This window comes from Cynocephalus volans, chromosome 12, assembly GCF_027409185.1.
Source record: "Cynocephalus volans isolate mCynVol1 chromosome 12, mCynVol1.pri, whole genome shotgun sequence".
Taxonomy (NCBI): Eukaryota; Metazoa; Chordata; class Mammalia; order Dermoptera; family Cynocephalidae; genus Cynocephalus; species Cynocephalus volans.
The window spans coordinates 28,569,056-28,586,715 of NC_084471.1; the positions used below are offsets into that span (position 1 = coordinate 28,569,056).

General features: G+C 39.7%; 1 protein-coding gene across 3 annotated transcripts in view; it reads left to right on the plus strand.

The window, feature by feature from the left end:
* The window catches only part of TMCC3 (transmembrane and coiled-coil domain family 3), a 68,968-nt gene that overhangs the window by 35,391 nt on the left and 15,917 nt on the right, over nucleotides 1–17,660 (plus strand). The gene's annotated exons all lie outside the window — the stretch shown is intronic.

Below are 17,660 nucleotides of genomic sequence, written 5' to 3' on the forward strand. Positions count from 1 at the left end.
ATCCCTTTCTACCTGCCTGGCCTATCTTTTCCTGCAGTAGAGGCTGAAAATGTCAGGTACTGCTTCTCCTTTGCAGCTAGGACATGGACATGTGACTCAGTCCTGGCCAAAGGTACCCAAGGGGAAATCTGTGGAGAAGCATCTGGCAAATGTTTTCCTCCCTAATAAAATATGAAAGAAGAGAGGTATTCTCATCTGTGGCCATAAATTGTCTACATGTAATTCTTAGAACTGCTATTTACTCTATTGCCACCATTAGGGAACCAAGCAAATGTCCTGAGGACAGCGGAGTGAAAAAATGGAAAGCCACTTGAGTCTTTGACATTTTTAAGTTACCAAATTAGCCCTGTCCTCTGATCTTAATTTGTGAGGTTGTAAGTGCTCTTATTATGAATCTCTCTTTTATTCATTTACTGAAATTATTCTACCTGGTATGGAATTTTACCCAAAGGAAATATCAAAGTAGTGAAATGACTCAGTTACAAAGACTACTATATTCAGGAGACAATATGAGGTCCTGGGGCTGCAAAAAATGAAAATAAAGTAACTAATATGATGCAGTAAAGGATGTAGTGCAAGAGGAGGAACTAAGTAAGAGCAGCATGAGTTCTGAGTAAGCACTGATTATTAGATTTGGGGTGATCAGAAATGACTTTGTGTGGAAAAGGTTAAATTGAGCCAGACTCTGAAGGAGCTCCAAGGTTTTGGTAAGTAGAGAGTTGGGGCTGTCGTTCCAGGAAATCTGAGATTTTAAAAAGAACACAGGCTATGGAATCAGACCTGGGTTCAAGCCCTAGCTCATCACTCCCTAGTTTGTGACCTTCTCAAGTTTCTTGATTTCTTTGACACACTAAACATAACTTGCAGAATTGGGGTGAGGACTAGAGACAAAATATGTCAAATATCTGTTATGCTGACAGGCATGTAGCAGGCACTGACTAGATGGTGGAGGTGGAAGGGGCGGCTACATGCATGCAGGGAGCTCATGAGCTAAGGTGAGGTAAACTAGTAGAAGTGATCTTGGCATGCTGTGCTTGATCTGGACAGAGTTCACCTGGACTAGGCCATCTGGCCTAGGTAAGAGGGTGAGAGTACAAAATTTGAACAGAGACAGGATTAGATCAAGACATGGAGGACCTTGACTTCCAACTTCAGGAATTTAAGCCTTATCCTGTAGGCAATCTGTGTGGTGTCCATTAAGAGGGCCATCCTGGAGATAGGTAAGTTAGAAGATTGTGGCAATGGTCCAGATGTGCATAGACCAGGCAGATGTCAAGTGTTGGAGAGAAAGGAAGGTTCAGGTGTTAGAATATCAAGAAAGAAAAGAGAACTTAGTGATGAGTCCTAGTGACTGAATGAATGACTGTCAGTCGGATACTGTGTCAGAAAAGACTTGTAACACTTTCAGATCATCATATCCTTGGTTGGAGCAAGAACACTTGGAAAGATTTATTGAAATACTTGATGAAATATGCTATATAAGTGAAAAATAAATTATGGTGCCTAAATCTACTTGTCATTTAATCCTTGCCTAGTTAGACTTGTCACTTTCCCTCTGTTTATATATATAAAGTTTGGTTCCTTTGAGGGATGTACCCCTTAATAAAATAAACATACCATTCCCTCTGATTAGATATGATTGAATATTTTGAGTCAATCCTGTCACATGAAGTATATATATTCACTGATGGTTTACTACATGTTTATCCAGAATGAAAAGCAATCAAGCAAAGTGTTTCTCAGACACAAAGACTGTGGTACTTACAGGTATATTTATAATGGCCATATTAATAAAATATCAGTCATAGCAACATCTAAAGTAATGAATGACATGAGAGGCATCAAAGTATAGAAATCAAAGAAATTTCAGTTCATCAAGTTCAGGGTAATATCTTGGGCTGAGTGAGGTTTCATAATGTTCTCATTTGATGGAGCTTAAACAGATGGTCCTCTAACATTTTGAAATGCTGAATAAGGTAGGTGGACTGAGTCAAATTAATCAAGTGCACCACATTGTAGATACTGTGATGTAGTTAGCAGCCCTTGCTTGTAGTCTTATTAAGTTCATGAGCTTTCCCAACACAAAAGAAAGGCAAAAAGAAAACCCCATTGTTTGTTTATCTTAGGGAACTAGGCATAAGTCAGGCCTCTTAAGAAAGACATTTTACCCTTTGGGCATTAAATTGATATGTTTTCAAATGGTAATTCTGCACACTGGCAGTTCCGTAATAAACTCAGATCAGGTGTCCCTGTTTGAGTTCTCAGAGTCTTGTTGGGGAGTTAGGGCTCTACGGCAGGTACAGACCTATGATTCGGTTTATTCAATTCTTAGTAAAGAGAAAAAAAAGCGTCTGGCACTGAAACTTTCCCACATTGCTTCTGCTCTCCCCACCCCAACCCCCCCACACACATTTTTCCCCCCTTTTACTAACCTAATTTGGATTTTTAATTTTTTTCAAACAGAACTTGAGTCCTAGTACCTAGTTAGATGGAGTAGATAGGTGTACCATGGTACTTTTCTACAGTCAGAAGAATCTGGGACATCTTTTGTAACTGTGGCTCAGAGTGAAGAGAGTATTATTTGCATCATACATTGGAGATTTCTCTTTTCAGTGCTTAAGTAAAAGACAAGCAATTGCACCCTTCAGGGAAGTCATTTTAAACTCCTGCCTTCTTTTGTCGTAAGTGAAAACTTTGCCCTTTGTGATCTGACCGGCTCCCTGATGAAAAGCACGAAGGCTGTTAATAATTGGAGTTTGTTTAGTGTTTTAGGTCCCCAGAAGAGAAATGAGTGGAGACGGAATAAATTACCAGTCGTGTACTTATGAGGCAGAATGCCTGATTTTCCATCATGTGATGGATAATATTCTTTTAGGTGAGAATTTGGCTATCCTTTGTTTCAAATGATGTTTTTATTTTTGTTTTTTAAAACAGTTTGGTCCATGGGCTGGCCAGTTAGTTCAGTTGATTAGCCAGCCAGCCACCAAAATAAATAGACAGATAGATAGTCCAGTTACATGATCCCTGCATCTGATAGAGGCTCACTTAGTATTGGCATGCAGTGCACTATGTATGAGTGCATAGTTATATATTGACCAAAACATACAAATTCATTAATGAGTCATTCATATGTGACTGTGCACAGCATATGAACCAAATCCAAAATCCCAGTAGAGTCAGTCCTCCATATCCAAGGGTTTCATGTCCACAGATTCAACCAACCACAGATGGAAATATTCAGAAAAAAAAAAGAATGAGTCTGTACTGAATATGTATAGACTTTTTTTTCTCCTCATTATTCCCTAAACAATACAGTATAACAACTATTTGCATGGCATTTATGTTGTGTTAGGTATTATAAGTAATCTGGAGATGATTTAAAATAATACAGGAGGATGTGCGTAGGTTATATGCAAATACTGCATCGTTTTATATCAGGGACATAAGCATCCATAGATTTTTGTATCCAATGAGGGTCCTGGAACCAATCCCCCATGGATACCAAGGGACAACTGTATACAGTATAGTCTCAGCTCTGTATTTTTAAAAAATAAGAATCTCAACAGTGTCTTATTTAAGATTCGGCTTATGGGTTCTTTCTCTTTGATACTCCAACTTCTCTATTTCCCAATATTTTATTTTTATGATTTGAAAAACTCCCCACCTACTTTTAAAACCCTGGCTTCCCCTTGCATACACAGTTTAGTGTCAAGTCCAGCGTGGTTTACAGAGCCTGCCGTCTGTGTTCTTCAGAGTCTCGTACCTCCTCCCTTTAGAAACACTTGCCCTGCACCTCTTTTTTGGACTAGCCCTCAATCATATCCTGACTTAGAGTGACCCATTTATTTTTTATTATTTTTCATCCTCAGTTTTCGACACCCCAAGCAACTTTTAGTTTCATGTTCTACTTTTTGCCTCTGTAGACACACTGTGCTCCTTACTAGGCTCTCTTGGCTAATTTTTGAGCCTCCTCCTCTAAGTCCAAGTCAAACATCACCATCTTAGAAGCCTTCTCACCGAAGCCCCCTGGCTGCTTATTTTCTCCCCTCTGTTCTGTAGCACTTACTACATTTTTCTATACTTGTGTAGTCCTGTATGTCTCCCTGCCCAAACAGTGAACTCTGGGCAGAGCTTATTATATATTATTCTTTCTGACTTCAGGGCTTTTAGTACACTACCTGGCTCACAAAAGATGCTCAGAAAAACATTTTTCAAATGAAAATTCTATTTTGGGGGCCCTGGTTTGGAACCTAAATCAATCAGACCCATTAGCTATCATGAAAACATTGGTCTAAGTAAGTGAGTAAGCCCTAATTGTACTTTGTGTGCTTTTAGTTAAATTCAGTCTCTTTGAGAAACATTGGCATTCTAAATAACTATTATGTAATGAAACAAGGCATTAGCAATCTGGATCAACATGGTATTTAGGATTTTGCTGCATTTTGCAGAATTTAAAATGAAATATTTTTTTGTCTAAATCTAATGTATTCAGTTACACCACAGATATCAGTGCCGTGCTAGTATACCACATGGATCTCCACTCTTTTTCATTTGCTCCTTATTATTCTGGTACTAAAACAAATGTTTGAGATAGTGTCATGAAAAAATTTTAAAGAGCTGACAAAATGCAGTACTAAGCGACATGCTAATGAAATTGTGGGTTTTTTTCCCCTGTTAGAATTGAACAATACTGTATGTTAATATTTATTCATTGAGTGCCTGCAATGTTATAGGTACTATGAAGATAAATAATTTTGATATTTACTGCATTTTCATTATCTAAGATTTTTTGTATTTTGTATTTTATTTTGAGGTATAACTTACAGTAAAGTGCATACATTTTAAATGTACAGTTAGGTGATTTTTACCAATATATTCACTGAGTGACTGCCACCTGGATCAATGTTCTTAGCACCTCAGTGCTGCCAGGTACCACCTTCTGATGAATCATTCTCCCTACTCCTGGTCCCCTGCAGGGGTAACCACTGTTCTGACCTCTGTATCGCTGGAATCATATGGCGTTTACATTTTTGTATGTGGTTTCTTTTGTTAAGTATTACACAGCTGAAATTCTTCTGTGTTTTTGTGTGTTAATAGTTATTCATTCCTTTTATTTGCTGCATATGGTTAACTGCTTTTTGCTTAATTTTCATTTTGGTGAGTAAGATTTATTATAAGAAAGGGTAAATATTGAATTTGTGTTAGTTGGTGTGTGTGATAATTTAGTTTTATTAGCAAGACTGTTGGCATTTTGTGTGGGGGCTGCCAGCCTTACAGACCTTGTAGTAACAGGATTGTTGAGGGTAAGAGCTGCAAGAACCTTAGAAGTCACAGAGTTCAGCCATCTTATTTTCTCAAATGAGGTACCTAAGGTCTGGAGAGTTAACTAGAACCCGGTTCCCTTGATTGATCTAGTGCAGGTGTCTTCCTGAGGTCATTGTGCTGTGTCACAATTCAAACTTGATCATATGAATGACCATAGTAAACAGGAAAGCTTTCTTGGGAATTTAGAAATTTAGAAATTCATCATCAGCAAGATGTAAAATTTTGGCCCTTACGTTGGAAGAATTTGAATTATCTAGAAATTTCATTCACTTACACAGAACATTTCCCTCTTATGTGTCAATTAAATGAGGTATTGTTAACTGTTCATTGAACTTACTCTTTTATTAAAAACAGTCCTTAAAGGAGAAGAGGAAGTTTAAAACCAACTTTTAAAGGAGAAGAACGAGGGAAGGAGAAGTGAATGTTTGTTATGGCATTTTCTGTTCTAATGCATTGTCTTGAACTTTAACGTAACCAGATTGTAGTCCTTTTAAAGCTCTGATGAAAACCACAAGGATTATTCCTCAGGTGAGAAGACAGGGTAAATTCTGATTCTGTGATCTCTGCAAGTAAAAAGCTAGTCCATTTTAATCTAACATCTTCCTGCTAAGGTAGTAATGATTCATAGAAAGTTTCATAGAAAGGATTTTGAAGGAGAAATTAGTGAACTCCTAGCAATGAAAGATTAAATCCTTTATTGACCCACTAACCAGTAGTTAACCACAGAACATTCTTTGGAATGTTAGCACCTCCTTAAATATAATTAGCAAACATAGAAGTAAGTGGCTTACCATTTTGCTAATTATAAAGCACTGTTTTCCAAACAGAATTGAAACCCTTTAGTTGGTCATGAAACAAGCTTAATGAGTAACAACTATTATTTTACATTTTTATGTGGAAAAGCAGAAGGAACAGTACAACAAATACTCATCTACCTTATCCAGATTCAACAAATTTTTTGTATTTGCTTTGTTTGCATACATTTATAATATTTTTCAGAGTAAATTACAGACATCAGGGCACTTTGTTTCTGCTATGTATCTGCAAGCAAGGACTTTTTCTATGTAAGGAATAGAATTAACATACTCAACAAAATTAATTATAATTTTTCAATATGCAGTTGTCCAAAAAGGGAGGTGACTGTGTTTTTAAAAATATAGTTACATTGCATGTAGTAAAGATAAGTATTATTTTACAAAATGTGTGTTTTGTTATGTGTGTGTATACATGCACATATATGTGTGTGTTGATAAATATGTATTTCCTACTGTGGGTCTCATTAAGAATTTGGAATATACTACTTTATTGGTTACATAATAGAGAAATTTGTTGCATAAATAGGTATTTGCTACCCAGTGATACCGCTAGTTCAGTGCTGAGTGTTGTGGCACCTAAAGTAAATGCTTTTAGTAACCAGTAAAAACCCAACAAGATGATAAAACAAGTAGGGATTCCCTCAACAGTATAAAAAAGAGCCAAAATGGAAGGAGAGAAATTCTCTTGAAAAGGCCTCATGAAAGAGATCTTGAAGGAATGGTAGGATTTGGGTAAGACAGGCCTTGGAAATGCTAAATTCAGAAAGGAATGATATAAGGATGCAGGGGGGAAACGTACAGAAATGTGTTCAGTGTACTGCAGTGCTGAGATCTGTCTGGTGGGTGGTGAAAGAAGGAAGAAGGTGTTGGGTAGTTGGAGTAGGAAGAATTGTTGAGGACTTAAGTACCAGCAGCAGGAGGAGCTGGGTTCCCTTACTAAAGAACCAGCATCTTGAGCAGCGTTGTAATGTGATGAAAGGGGAAGTTTAGAAGATTAGCATAATGACTTTCTGGGGATTGTACTGAAGAAGTAAAACACTGGAAACTGCTAAACCTGGTTAAGCTATCTCCCTTTGTATAGGTGAGATGGGAAATGAGGATCTGGATTCAGGTAGATGGACCTGAGTATAGCAAGGAAGGGTCAGTCTGGAGAGACCTTACTGGCCAAAGAAATAACAGAATTTGGTGACAATTTTGAATAAGGGATGAAGCAGAGAGAACCTGGATTAAAATAAGAGAATGATGCCATTGATACATAAGGTCATGGAATTAAGTATAATCTGGTCCAAAAAAACCCCTCACATTACTTATAAAAACAAGTTTGCATGCCGTAATACTCTCAAGAAGTAGATTAAAGAGGCTTTTTTAGAGGAAGTAGTACCTGATAAATCGTTAGAGACGCTTTTCTAATACAGTTTTCCCTTGTTTTGCTTAAAGACTTGGAGATGGGAAATGTTAGACATCTGTCTTTAGTGCCTTAATTTAAAGTCCTAGTTTTACTGAAAATAGCAACATAAATAATAGCACTTATTTTTTTTTTAAAAAAAGCAACATAAATAATAGCACTTTAAAAAAACTAATGGCCAGATATTGAGATTTTAAATTTTAGTTATTTGAGGTACTGTTCCTTTTAAAAACTCAGATTAAGTCAGTCAGACACTAGGCAAAGCTCTGTAAGGCAGTGTCTTAGGCTTTTGAGTGTGTGGACATCTTTTTAAAATTATTATCTCTACTGCTCAGGCTCATTGAAACGTGATCCTTGAGGGACCTCCTGGTTTGAATTTGAGACTGTTTGTCATTCTTTGCCCCTGCTTACTGCTGCAAGATGCATACACAAGCAGGTTTCATGAATGTTGGGGCAGTGGAGGCAATTATCAGCTTCTGCTGGAAGAGCTTAATCATGGTGACTGCAGCATTGGTACTCTTGGCTCTGGACACTTCTGAAATTCCTACCTATTTGGGGTATGTTAGGTTTGATAAATGATAGCCAATACTTGCAGCACTTGCTCTGTCCGAGGCCCTGTTCCAAGCACCTCACTAACATTAATTCTTTAATCCTCACAATCACCATATGAAGTAGATACCACTGAACTCATTTTACAGATGAGGAAGTTAAGGCATAGAGAAAGTAACTTGCCCAAGCTAATACAATTAATGTGGCAGAGCTGGAATTTGAATCTAGGCTGTCTGACTCTGAAATCCGTGCTTTTAACCACTAACTTTATGCTGCTGCCCTGGTAGTTAACCTCTATTTAGGATACATGGCTATGGAATAATAGCTTTCCTGTGAACTCTGAGCTGCCTGGTTGCTGCAAGTGCTGTGAGTGGGCCCTTGAAGGCTGTTCCCTCTGTTTTTGAAACATAGTCAACCCAAATATAGACGGGTTCTAAGAAGGGTCATGATATAGTGTTTATCTTAAAAATCACAGTCCACAATTCATTTTATTTCTTTATTGTTGCTTTCCCCCAGATTACAAAACAATGTCTCTAGATTGTTCTCTGCCTGCAACATGAATCTTTGGTGCCTTTAAACTGCTGTACATGTGAGAAAATAAAGCCTCCTCTTATACCCATTGTGATGGCAGAGCATTTAATGACTGTAGAACCTGCTAAGGCTTTAGCCAGAAGGAGTCTTATGTACAAGCTGACACTGAGAATCATTATTAGTGGTTGAAACAGAAGCAACCTACATTTTTCATTATGCAAGATATCTTGGGATTTAAGCTAGTTTCTTTTCTTACTTATTAATGTCAAATTGAGAACATCTCCAGTAATTGCCTCCTGGCACTGAGGACTGTCTAAAGCAGTCTCTATTTGCCTTTCTGGTTTCTCATCATACATATTTTTCACCTTTGTGTAATACTTAGTTGTAACACAATGATTTAAGTAAACTAAGTAAATTTGGGGGGCTGTCAGGGTTGTGGGAAATATGAATGTGTCTAATAAATGGTTTGGCATAAGCAGTAGGCTCTCAAGAAAAGTTAGGATATTCTTGGAGCCAGGTAGACATGGGCTGGAATCACAGCTCTGCCATTTATTAGCTTGATGACTCCAGATAAGACACTTACTTTTCCCATCTATAAAAGGGGAGTGATAATTCCAATATCAGATTCATGAAAGGAAAAACAAAATAATGTACGTAAAACATTTAGAAAGTTATTTTATGCTTGTAAATCCTTAATAACTGGTGGCTTCTCTTTTCTGAATAAATTTAAACTGTCTTGCCAAGATCCTGTCCTCTCTTGGCACTCTTCCTGAGGCCTTTGTCCTTTGAAAAAATCATTGCCTTCTTAGACTTTGGAGGGTAAAAGGACTCCCTTATTTATGTGTTCATGTTCTATCGAATTGTGATTTCCTAAGGGACAAGAAACAATATTTGATAATCCCATTGGTGCATTAGATAAATTATTTTTTAAAGTTTTCAATTTAATGCAATACAAGACTGCTGAACATAGTGTGTTCAGAGGAACAGCTATGTGGGCTCTCTGTAGCAATTATGTTGGTACCCGCAGGGAAAATGTCACTTAGGGAGGAAGGGATCAACCTGCATATCCCATACATTGTGTATCTTAATATTTATCATTTGGTAATTAATCATCTATAGTCTGCTTGGAGCAGTGGAGAGTCATGAAACATCAGTTTCCTGAATATTTGAGCTCTCACATGAATCAAAAGCCAGGAACAGTTCACAGTCCGGTCTATCTTGAAAGCAATCCAGCACAACCTCAGCTGCGCGTTATTGTTGATCTTATTGCAAAGAGCTGAGCAAATGAAAACATGAGGGAAACTGGCTGCCTCACTAGTTAATTCATTCAACAAGCACTAAGGTCCTATTGAGGAAGGAGTGTGGGGCAGACAAGGTGGCTCCTTCTCTTCAAGGAGGCTTCCAAATAGTGGGGGAACAAATGTTATACAAATACTTCTCATGCCTAGCAGAATAAGCACTGTGAAAGGGGTAAATGCAGATTTGGGGGAGAGTACAGAGGGTGTGGTCGGTTCCAGCTAGGCTTGGGGGAGGACAAGGTGGTGTTTGAATACTTGAAAGGTAAATTGGGAAGGAGCCTGGGAGGCCATGCTAGGATGAGGAACTAGCACAGAAACAGGAAAATGCATGTAGTATTCAGGGGCGGCTGGCTCATTAGACAGATGGAAGAAGATGAAGGGTAAAAAGCTAGATATTGGTACAAATTTTGGCTCTGTGTCTTATTAGCTGTAACCACAACTTATTTGATGCCTCCCACTTAAACAGAGTTAATGACACCTACCTCGTTGAGCTGTGAGGATTAAATGAGAGGTATATATAAAGCTCCAGCCTTACTCTAGTGGTTGTATATAGATGTGCTCAAAATATCATGATGGGCGGATCTACTGGAATATGGCTAGGATAGGACCCTGATCAAGAGTCTTAATTCTTTGTGAAGGATTTCACACTTTAGGGAACTTTAAAGGTTTTGAGAAGGAACAAGACATGATATTATTTATCTTTTAAAAAGATAATTTTATTTGGCCCAAGGAAATATGAGTTTTTATATTGATGGCCTCATTTGAAGGCCCAGCACAACTTCAAAGTTAAGGCTGTTTTTCCATCCCCAGAATGTTCTTTGTTTTTAAAAGGCTATCCAAGTGAAGCAGTGGGAGTGGAGAAGAAACAAAGAAATCTGTAACTGGTTGTGATCAGTTAGTTGTAAAAACCACCATGCTTGAACCACCCTAAAATATTGATTGAATGTACTTTCATGGACATTAATTTTTTTTTCTTTAAATGTAATGCTATATATTATATTGATACAACTAAAGGAAGCTTTTTATTTTTAATTGTCATTTGGTGATGAGATTGCTGGCTTATATTAGAAAAAATAAAACTGCTCAAAAATAGCTTCAGCATTACAAAAGGGAAAGAAAGGAATATGGATTAATTTTTCTTTTACTTCTCCCTCAAAACTACTTATGTTATTTCTAAGCCCTGTCTGATAGCTATTAGTGTTCTGATGTGTTTATAACAAAATTCTGTACTACAAATCATCCAGTACATGTTTTCCCCCCAAGTATTTGTTATAGTACCAAAAATAAATTAAACCCTGACCTACAGAGAATAAATTATGAGTGTAAGGAAAATTGAAATATAAATGGTCGGGATCCCTCAGATGTTCAGAATCTTGCTGAGCATGACCTAGCCTGTTTAATGTAAATATGTGCACGTGTGCTCAGGTGTTCCTTCGTTATTGTTTGTAATTGCGCCTGTGCGCCCAGGTGTTCTTTGGTTATTGTTTAGTGTAATTGCGCATGTGCGCGCAGGTGTTCTTTGGTTATTGTTTAGTGTAATTGCGCATGTCGCGCAGGTGTTCTTTGGTTATCTGACTCGCAAAGTATAAAGGACACACGGCCCTGATCCCCACTGCCCTCAGTACACCCTGAGAGGGCTACTGGGGCGGCTAGGGCTGCTGGTAGCTACCTGAGCTTGCATCTGAATAAAGCCTATTAATTTTTACTCACGGCTACAGGATCTTTTTCCTATTACCTACCTCATGGACCTGTGTGTGAGGGGTTTGTGACCCAGTCTGCACAACGGGTTTGAAGGGTCTCTGAGTCCTAGCCCGACAATGAGGCTTAGATTTGCTTTGAGGTTGCATTTTGGAGCTCTAGTACCGAATGCTGTCTCCTGGTGCTCAGTCTTATATAGCAACTTTTTGAAGGATATGAGCCAGATTGTGACCCTAGTGTGGCTTTCTCTGGGTGCCCTGGGAATAAGGATAGGAGAAATAGCTGTGCCAGTGTATGAACTGGGTAGGTTTCGCCATGTTCCCCCTATTACATGTTCATTTCCAAGCATGATGATGTGGCTACCATCTATAGATTAAAGTACACCTACTTCTTTCCACTGGGAGCCAGATTATAGGGCACAGGGAAAATAGAGTAGCGATAATAATCAGAAGTCAAAAGGAGGAGAAAACAAATAGGCTAGTCACCAGATAACAGTTACTCTAAGTTTGGTTCCGAATTTCCTAGCATCCAGGGCAAAAAGGGAAACATGATTATTGTTAATCTGATAGACATACCCCTGTTATAATCACTTAGTTATCCATGAAGCTGTACTTTAGGAGACAAATTACTTTGTTTTGTGTAGGGCACCTATAATGAATAGAACATGGATTAAAATGAAATGTTACTTGGTTCATATTTAAGTTGCTGCTTTTAAAAACAGGGATTGGAGGGACTGGCTGGTTAGCTTAATTGGTTAGAGTGTGGTGTTGCTAATACTGAGGTCAAGGTTTTGGATCTGGAACCAGCCAGCCACCACCACCACCAACAAAAAACACAACAGGCATTGAACCAGGTGAGATCTCTAAGGATTGTTCCAGCTGTAACTTTTCTGGCAGGTCAGTGCACCTACCCTTGAGTTTCCTTGGGAGTGCACCTTTTTAACCCCTACCAGGTGACCTGTACTGTTAGTCACTGTGGCGTGTGTTTAAGAGGGCACTAAGAACCCTCAAAGAGCTCATTCAGATTGAAGATGCCTAAAGACTCTGCAGGAAAGGCTAGATTTGTAGCTATCACTTAGAAACTTAGGTGAAGCATAGGTCTCTCCCAAGAGTGCCTACCCTGCGTCTGCTGGGGCTACAGGAAAAGGAAAAGACTGGGCCCCCGATCCTGAGCAGTAGGCAGACCTTCCTCCCCCAGGCTGCCCTCTTTTTTCTTCTCGCTGGCTGAGGACCTTGGAGACTGATTATTCGTGGTCTTTTTAAGCTGCCTCCACCCTCTCAATTCCCCGGGGGTGTTTCTTTCAAGATCGGAGGTAGTATTCCCACCTCCCCTTCCTTGCTGACCAGAAGCCAATAGGAATAAGCAAGCATGGGTGGGAAAGTTTCCAGAACCCTTCAAAAGGCCTTAAGTGTAGTGCCCAGGGGCTGTCACTCACCCCTTATTCCCTCCCCCTCTGAGTTAGGAACTGAAAGCCTCAGTGGACAGATGACTGTACAGTTCTTAGTCCTAAAATTGGGGCTTCCTTCTGCCTCCTCTCCAGAACTCATCCTCTCCCCACAAGAAGGAACTGTAAGTCTTCCTTCAAGAAGGTTCTTAGTGTCCGGGCCTGGAAAGGCGAGGGGCAGATATTAGGTGCTCACCCCCTTTCCCAAACTTGCCTGTTGTCGAGATACCTGAGGTCCCCAGAGACCCTTCCTCATCGCAGAAGTCGCCCCTGTGGCTGCTGCCGCCTCACGTTCCTTGGCAGCTTCCTGCCGGGGGACCGGCTGTCCTCACCTGCAGGTGGTGCTCAGTGTCAGGTGGGGCAGTTTCCATGACCGTAGCCTCCCCTTCTGCCCTTCAAGGGACAGTCTTTTTAAATCTGGACCTTTTTCCTCTTTAATTCTCATGTAGATTTAGTACGTGGGAAATCCTTACCAGGTCAGACTAATTTTGTAAGAGATTAGTTTGTATTAAATTGAAAGTGTGAATTATAAGCTATTTTGAAGAAATATGTATTTTTAGTGCGTGTAACTCGAAGATTACCACTGTTGCCTAGTAGAGACTTAATGAGAAGATAATTATTTCTAATTACAGTATCAAGTGTTTATAAGTGCTTGAGGATGCTTGAAGAATTTGTTTGTGAGAACCTTAAACACTGCCTAGTCTCCTTTACACGATTAATTTGTAGTGTCTGTGGAGAAAGGATTGGGCTGTCAGAAGTACGTGTGCTCCAGTCCCTGCCCCAAATGATCCTTAATTCCAGAGTGATGAGTTTACCTGCAGTCAGGAAGTAGAACTTTTGATGCCACACGATTTCTTTTGTCAGTGATGCTGAGACAGGAAGAAGGACGGAAGTGGGTGAATAAAGCCTTTATGGTAAAACCATTGACTCAGTTCTGTGCTGTACACAGTGCACTTACTTACAGGTCAGAGTGTACTGTTGCCAGACTTGGACCATGAAAGGAAATGTTCCTTGTCTAAACAAGTTAGAACAAACATTTTTACTAAGACACTTCAAATAAAATGTCCTTTTGGATACCATCTTAAAAATCTTAAGAGGACGATCCTTAAGATTTTTTCTTGCCAGCATGTGGTGGGGAAAATGTGGCTTTCTTCTTCCAGAGAAAGTAGGTATTGAATATTCTGTATAGGTGTCCTCATGAAGTTATTAATAGGTCTCTCTTAATGGATGACGAGGAGGCTTTATCAAGCCTTCAGAGTTATTTTTCCAGGATAGGTTAGCTCCATTAACAAGAAAACCAAGTGTTTGATGTGAGGGTCCAGTGGTTTGGTTAGCTTCCACGAGTTTCATGTTCACTAACTGGCTAGACATTTTGCAGGTGCATGTCAAGTGACCACAGGTAGCAAGAGGGAAGGAAGGTGGTTTAGTAGTATCATGTAAATCACTAGTAGAAAAGTGATATAAAGCTTCTGTTTTTCTAGGCAGTGCCTCATTCTCTCAGCTGTATAACCCAGCATAGGGAAGGGGGCATTCCCTTCCCTCCAGGCAAATCCAGGCCATATCTGCTGGGTGTCTTTTCCCACATGTCTAGATATCAGCCCCTCCCTTGTTAGGCCCTTAGACACAGCATACTTCTCCATAGGTCCTTTATCTTTTCTTATTTTTACCTTCGGCTTCTATCTCCTCCTCTTTCTTTTAGTTATTGTAAATGCTTGGGTATTGTTCCAATAAAAGCAATAAGCTTTTTTATCCTGATAAAATGATTTGACCTAAATCACTGTTTATGGATTAAAATATGGATCAAGAAGAATGGATTTTACAGACTGCATCAAACCTGAGATTGGTGTGGCTTCAGGAAGCAACACCACGGCTATGGATAAAAAGTTACAGAGGTAATGATTGCAGGTTCAGCCGGAGGGAGAATTTTCTGACAGAGTAGTTTAAATCAAACCCAAAGTGTCCACACAAGTCTGATGACCACGTTAGGGGTGGATTCTCACACAGCCAGTGGCTGAGCTTGTATGGATCTTGCAAAGTATTGCATACTTCATAAACCTAAGTTGAGCCCCAGCTAAGCTATTTATTATTATCCATGGATCTCAAGAAACATATATGTTCTTTACAAGCCTCGGTTTCCTCATAAAAGAGGATTGGTGTGGAGAATACATGAATGCATAAAAAAATCTTCAGCACAGTGCCTGACTTATAATCAAAGGACTCAGTTTGTTATGGAAGCAGGCGCTGGAGACAGAGGACCTGGACTTCAGTCTTGGCTCTGCCTTTTGCTAGCTGTGTGCCCCCCCCGCAATTTACTTCTCTGTGCCTAGTTTTCTCATTTGTAAAATAGCAATAATAATAGAACCTACCACAGAGAGTTTTTAGCAATTGAAAAAGACACTACACATGACACCAACATGACATTTTTCCTCCTGGGTGTGTAGTAGGATTATACTTCCTGTGCCCTGGAAGTTAGGTAGGGCTAGTGTCATGAATGGAGGAAGTCACAGGTGTATCTCTGCTGGGAGAAGTCTTGAGAAGCCAGTGGATGATTCGCCCACAGCATTCCAGATGGCAGACTCCAGCACAGCCTCGGTCCTTCAGCTGACTCCAGCAGACTTGTTACTATGAGCAAGAAATAAACCTTTCTTTTTAAGCCATTGAGATTTTGACATTGATACTCCGGCAAAGCCTCAGCATTCTGACTGGCAAATGATAGGCACAGCCTTGACTCTAGGCCTGAAGTAAAGTTCAGCTAACATGAGTAATAGGAAAAAATAAATATCAGTGTTATTGACTTGGAGACCTAGGGCGCAAAGTCATGTAAAAGCCTTTAGATACTGAATATGCAGCTCCTTGGAGGCTGGTGTGGAAATGTGCACTCACATGTACTCTGAAATACCTGTTGCCTTAGAAATGACAGCCCATTTGAAGGACCTGACCCTTTCTTTATATAAGTGTGTCTGAGCTCAGGTATCCTTTCTTTAAACACAGGCTCATTATATCTAGCCTTGGGACTAAGCAAACCATTGTCATATGTCCCATCATTCTAATCTCTCTGTGCCCTGCATATTCTGGCCATTCTGAACTCTCCAGAGCCTCAGAGGACTCCTGCCTTGGTCCATGTCCTTCTGGGGTCCACAGGAGCCCCTGTTCTCCTTTTCAGTTCTGTTGCATGGGGACGTGGAGTGGGAGGTGCCTCTGCATTGGCTATCCATCCCTTCTTGTTCATTTCCCTCTGGAGCTTTAGGGGGTGTGTAGAAGTGTGATAGGAGACAGCCCTCTTTTGAAGCCTGAACGATGTGTTCTGAGTAGTGATGGTAATGACTGAGTTGTGCCTACGTCCCAGTAAGAAAGGTGAGCTAACTTGGGGTGTTGTGCTGGAGACTTGGTTCATTGCAGTAATGACTCAGGGTCAGTTTTTGACGTCTGTCCAGGGCTTAGGCTTTTCCTCAGCTTTTGTTCCAGAACATTGAGGTGACAGCGGAAATGTCTCTGCTGCTGGAAGGAAAACATGATTAGAGATGGCGTTTCACTTGTGGTCTGCCTTTCATCTAAGGTAATAACAGCCAAGTAATTCTGGGAGAACTGAAAGAAGCTAGCAGTTATTTTTTAAAAACAGCCTCTTTTCTCCCAAAACAGTAATTCATTTTATTTTTTTAAATTTGGAAGATACAAAAACATGATAAAAAGAATGACCTCTCATAACCCCACAGTTCAAAGCTAATCATTGTTAACACTTTGGAGCTTGCTTTCCTTTCAGTTTTTGTATACATTTCATATACAATTGAATTTAGGTACATTTTTAAGTGAAGTTGGGAATGATAGGAGTAGCAAACACTTGTTGAAACCATTCTGTGTGCCAGGAAGTCTTTAGCACTTCACATGCATTATCTCATTTATTTCTCACAATGACTCTTTGAAGAATTATCTCCATTTTCAGAAGAGGAGACTGAGGAATAGAGAAGCTAAGTCATTTTCCAAGGTCATATGGCTCATAAGAGTGGTGCTAAGGTGGAAACCAAAGCAGTCTGTCTCCAGAGCCCACAGTCTTGGCTGTTACGTGGTACTGTCTCACAGCAAAGATCGCTTGGACTACATTTCCTGGAATTGTGCAGTATTAGTTCTGGATTATCTCATTCTGTTTCTTTGTTCGATAGATTAATAAATGGAGGCCCACAGATGTGACTCGATTTACCCAAGAACACGTAGATAGTAAATGTCAGTTCCAAAACTGGGACACGTATCTCCTGACCCATATAGTCCACATGCATGTTGACTCCAGGTAGTCCATGAACCTTTGCCTCCTCTCCATGTCCTAAGCCTGAAGCCAAGCTGCACTGTATAGAGCGCTGTACAGAGTCATTGCCAAGTCCAGATTAAACGAACGATGAAGGACTCGCACAGCTTTCTTCCTAGCACATACGTGTAATTTCAGTTTGTGTTCAGGGAATTTATGGGCATCTAACAGTAATGTGTATAGCTGGCTCTCACTTATCTGTGCAGTGCTCAGGCTATAAAAGGCCAAAAAGTACAGCTCAGCAATAGTTCCAACTTTACCATCATCAAACATTTTTAATTGGGATTTGCTGACAAGC